This window comes from Sciurus vulgaris, assembly GCF_902686455.1.
Source record: "Sciurus vulgaris genome assembly, chromosome: 8".
In the NCBI taxonomy this organism is placed as follows: domain Eukaryota; kingdom Metazoa; phylum Chordata; class Mammalia; order Rodentia; family Sciuridae; genus Sciurus; species Sciurus vulgaris.
In genome coordinates, this window is record NC_136468.1 from 58,756,110 (window position 1) to 58,761,322 (window position 5,213).

The 5,213-nt window shown below is 36.4% G+C and overlaps 1 pseudogene across 1 annotated transcript; it reads left to right on the top strand.

Moving 5' to 3' along the window:
- The first annotated feature begins 1,092 nt into the window (after nt 1-1,092).
- On the top strand, nt 1,093-2,357 carry LOC306667030 (heterogeneous nuclear ribonucleoprotein D-like; annotated as a pseudogene). The gene has a single exon. The product of its transcript is annotated as a heterogeneous nuclear ribonucleoprotein D-like (transcript).
- Nucleotides 2,358-5,213: the final 2,856 nt, after the last annotated feature.

Here is a 5,213-nt window from a genome sequence, read left to right on the forward strand (position 1 = left end):
CTGCTTATCAGCGAGACCATTCGTCCTTTAGTTTTTTGAGATTGGCTTATCTCACTTAGCATGATATTCTCCAATTTCATCCATTTGCCTGCAAATGCCATAATTTTATCATTCTTCATGGCGGAGTAATATTCCATTGTATATATATGCCACAGTTTCTTTATCCATACATCAACTGAAGGGCATCTAGGTTGGTTCCACAGTCTGGCTATGGTGAACTGAGCAGCTATGAACATTGATGTGGCTGTATCTCTGTAGTATGCTGATTTTAAGTCCTTTGGGTATAGGCCAAGGAGTGGGATAGCTGGGTCAAATGGTGGTTCCATTCCAAGATTTCTGAGGAATCTCCATACTGCTTCCCACAGTGGCTGCACTAATTAGCAACCCCACCAACAATGTATGAGTGTACCTTTTTCCCCACATCCTCGCCAACACCTATTGTTGCTTGTGTTCTTGATAATCGCCATTCTAATTGGGGTGAGATGAAATCTTAGGGTAGTTTTGATTTGCATTTCTCTTATTACTAGAGATGTTGAACATTTTTTCATATATCTGTTGATTGCTTGTACATCTCCTTCTGTGAAGTGTCTGTTCATTTCCTTAGTCCATTTGTTGATTGGATTATTTGTATTATTGGTGTAGAGTTTTTGAGTTCTTTATAGATTCTGGAAATTAGCACTCTATCTAAAGTATGAGTGGCAAAGACATTCTCCCACTCTGTAGGCTCTCTCTTCACATTGCTGATAGTTTCCTTTGCTGAGAGAAAGCTTTTTAGTTTGAATCTATCCCAGTTGTTGATTCTTGCTTTTATTTCTTGTGCTATGGGAGTCCTGTTAAGGAAGTCTGATCCTAAGCCAACAAGTTGAAGATTTGGACCTACTTTTTCTTCTATAAGATGCAGGGTCTCTGATCTGATTCCAAGGTCCTTGATCCATTTTGAGTTGAGTTTTGTGCAGGGTGAGAGATAGGGGTTTAATTTCATTCTGTTGCATATGGTTTTCCAGTTTTCCCAGCACCATTTGTTGAAGAGACTATTTTTTCTCCATTGCATATTTTTGGCACCTTTGTCTAGTATAGAAAATTGTGGCCGCCATTTTAAATCCAGCTCCATACAACGCTCTGCCGCCGCTGCTGCCGCGACCAGGACTGCGCGCCAGCACCCCCCTGCCGACAGCTCCACCACCATGGAGGACATGAACGAGTACAGCAACATAGAGGAATTCGCAGAGGGATTCAAGATCAACGCGAGCAAGAATCAGCAGGATGACGGTAAAATGTTTACTGGAGGCTTGAGCTGGGATACAAGCAAGAAAGATCTGACTGAATATTTGTCTCGATTTGGGGAAGTTGTAGACTGTACGATTAAAACAGATCCAGTCACTGGAAGATCAAGAGGATTTGGATTTGTGCTTTTCAAAGATGCTGCTAGTGTTGATAAGGTTTTGGAACTGAAAGAACACAAACTGGATGGCAAATTGATAGACCCTAAAAGGGCCAAAGCTTTAAAAGGGAAAGAACCCCCTAAAAAGGTTTTCGTGGGTGGATTGAGCCCAGATACTTCTGAAGAACAAATTAAAGAATATTTTGGAGCCTTTGGAGAGATTGAAAATATTGAACTTCCCATGGATACAAAAACAAATGAAAGAAGAGGATTTTGTTTTATCACATATACAGATGAAGAGCCAGTAAAGAAATTGTTAGAAAGCAGATATCATCAAATTGGTTCTGGGAAGTGTGAAATCAAAGTTGCACAACCCAAAGAGGTATATAGGCAGCAACAGCAACAACAAAAAGGAGGAAGAGGTGCTGCAGCTGGTGGACGAGGTGGTACTAGGGGTCGTACTGGAACCAAGGATTTAATAACTATTATGATCAAGGATATGGAAATTACAATAGTGCCTATGGTGGTGATCAGAACTATAGTGGCTATGGCAGATATGATTATACTGGGTATAACTATGGGAACTATGGATATGGACAGGGATATGCAGACTACAGTGGTCAACAGAGCACTTATGGCAAGGCATCTCGAGGGGGTGGCAATCACCAAAATAATTACCAGCCATACTAAAGGAGGACATTGGAGGAAAACAGGAGATGCTAAAGAAACCCATCTTGCAGGACGACATTGAAGATTGGTCTTCTGTTGATCTAAGATGATTATTTTGTAAAAGACTTTCTAGTGTACAAGACACAACTGTGTCCCAACTGTATATAGCCACCAATTAGTTTTCTTTGTTTTTACTTTGTCCTTTGCTATCTGTGTTATGACTCAATGTGGATTTGTGTTTATACAAATTTTATTTGTATGATTTCATGTTAAACCTCAAATAAATGCTTCCTTATGTGATTGTTAAAAAAAAAAAAAAAGAAAAAAAAGAAAATTGTATTTATTTGAGTTTGTGTCCATGTCCTCTATTCTGTACCATTGATCTACCTATCAATTTTGGTACCAATACCATGCCTTTTTTGTTACTATTGCTTTGTAATAGAGTTGAAGATCTGGTATTGCAATACACCCTGCTTCGCTCTTTCTACTGAGGATTGCTTTAGCTATTCTGGGTTTCTTATTCTTCCAGATGAATTTCATAATTGCTTGCTCTATTTCTATAAGGTACATCATTGGGATTTTAATTGGAATTGCATTGAATCTGTATAGCACTTTAGGTAGTATGGCCATTTTGACAATATTAATTCTGCCTATCCAAGAACATGAGAGATCTTTCCATCTTTTAAGGTTTTCTTTAATTTCTTTCTTTAGTGTTCTTTAGTTTTCATTGTAGAAGTCTTTCACCTCGTTTGTGAGATTGATTGCCAAGTATTTTATTTTTTTGATGCTATTGTGAATGGGGTAGTTTTCCTAACTTCTCTTTCTGAAGATGCATCACTTATGTATAAAAATGCATTGGATTTATGAGCATTATTGATCTTGTAACCTGCTACTTTACTGAATTCACTTATGAGTTCTAAGAGTTTTCTGGTGGAATTTCCAGGTTCCTCTAAATACATAATCATGTCATCAGTGAACAGGGATAGTTTAAGTTCTTCTTTTCCAATTCGTATCTCTTTAATTTCTTTGGTTTGTCTAATTGCTCTGGTTAGAGTTTCAAGGACGATATTGAATAGAAGTGGTGAAAGAGGGCATCCCTGCCTTGTTCCAGTTTTTAGGGGGAATGCTTTCAGTTTTTCACCATTTAGAATGATATTGGCCATGGGCTTAGTGTAGATGACCTTTATAATGTTAAGAAAAGTTCCCACTACCCCAATTTTTTCTAGTGTTTTCAGCATGAAGGGATGCTGTATTTTATCGAATGCTTTTTCTGCATCTATTGAAATAATCATGTGATCCTTAACTTTTAGTCTGTTGATATGGTGAATGACATTTATTGACTTCCGGATGTTGAACCAACCTTGCATCCCTGGGATAAAACCCAATTGATCATGGTTCACTATCTTTTTAATATATTTTTGTATGTGATTTGCTAAAATTTTGTTGAGAATTTTTGCGTCGATATTCATTTAGGATATTGGTCTGAAATTTTCTTTCCTCGATGTGTCTCTGTCTGGTTTAGGTATCAGGGTGATATTGGCTTCGTAGAATGAGTTTAAGAGGGTTCCCTCCTCTTCTACTTCATGGAATACTTTGAGGAGTATTGGAATGAACTCTTCTTTAAAGGTTTTGTAGAACTCGCTGAGAACCCATCTGGTCCCGGACTTTTCTTTGTTGGTAGGCTTTTGATGACCTCTTCTATTTCATTGCTTGAAATTGATTTATTTAAGTTGTATATGTCCTCCTCATTCAGTTTAGGTAATTCATATGTCTCTAGAAACTTATTGATGTCTTCGAGGTTTTCTGTTTTGTTGGAGTATAGATTTTCAAAATAGCTTCTAATTATGTTTTGTATTTCACTCATGTCTGTTGTGATATTTCCTTCTTCATTCCGAATTTTAGTAATTTGAGTTTTCTCCCTCTTTCTCTTTGTTAGTGTAGCTAAGGGTTTATCAATTTTGTTTATTTTTTCAAAGAACCAACTATTTATTTTGTTATTTTTCCAATTGTTTCTTTTGTTTCAATTTCGTTGATTTTGGCTCTGATTTTAACTATTTCCTATCTTCTACTACTTTTTGTGTTGGTCTGCTCTTCTTTTTCTAGGGCTTTGAGCTGTAGTGTTAAGTCATTTATTTGTTGATTTCTACTTCTTTTGTTGAATGCGCCCCATGAAATAAATCTTCCTCTAAGTACTGCTTTCATTGTGTCCCAGAGATTTTGATATGATGTGTCATTGTTCTCATTTACTTCTAAAAATTTTTTTATTTCCCTCCTGATTTCTTCTGTTATCCATTCATCCTATAATAGTGTATTATTTAATATCCAGGTATTTATTAGAGAAGTTTCTGTTTTTTATTCTGTCATTTATTTCTAATTTCAATCCATTAGGATCTGATAGAGTACAAGGTAGTATCTCTATCTTCTTGTATTTGCTAACAGTAGCTTTGTGGCATAAAATATGGTCTGTTTTAGAGAAGGATCCATGTGTTCTGAGAAGAAAGTGTATTCATTCTTTGTTGGATGGTATATTCTATATAAGTCGGTTAAGTCTAAATTGTTGATTGTGTTATTGAGATCTAGGTTTCTTAGTTCAATTTTTGTTTGGAGGATCTATCCAGTGGTGAGAGAGATGTGTCAAAATCACCTAGTATTATTTTGTTGTGGTCTATTTGATTTCTGGAATTAAGAAGGATTTGTTTGACGTACATGGATGAGCCAATGTTCGGGGCATAGATATTTACGATTGTTATGTCTTGCTGATTTATGCTTCCCTTAAGCAGTATATAATGTCCTTCTTTATCCCTTCTGACTAGTTTTGGCCTGAAGTCCACATTATCTGAAATGAGAATGGATACTCCAGCTTTTTTGCTGTGTCTGTGTGCATGGTATGTTTTTTCCCATTCTTTCACCTTTAGTCTATGGGTATCTCTTTCTATGAGATGAGTCTCTTGCAGGCAGCATATTGTTGGATTTTTCTTTTTAATCCAATCTGCCAGTCTATGTCTTTTGATTGATGAGTTCTTGTCATTAACATTCAAGGTTATTATTGTGATATGATATGTATTCCCAGTCATTTGACTCATTTTTGTTTTTTTGACATGATTTGGTTTCTCCTTTATTTGGCTATTCCTTTAGGCTAGTTCCTCCCATTGCTGATTTGCAT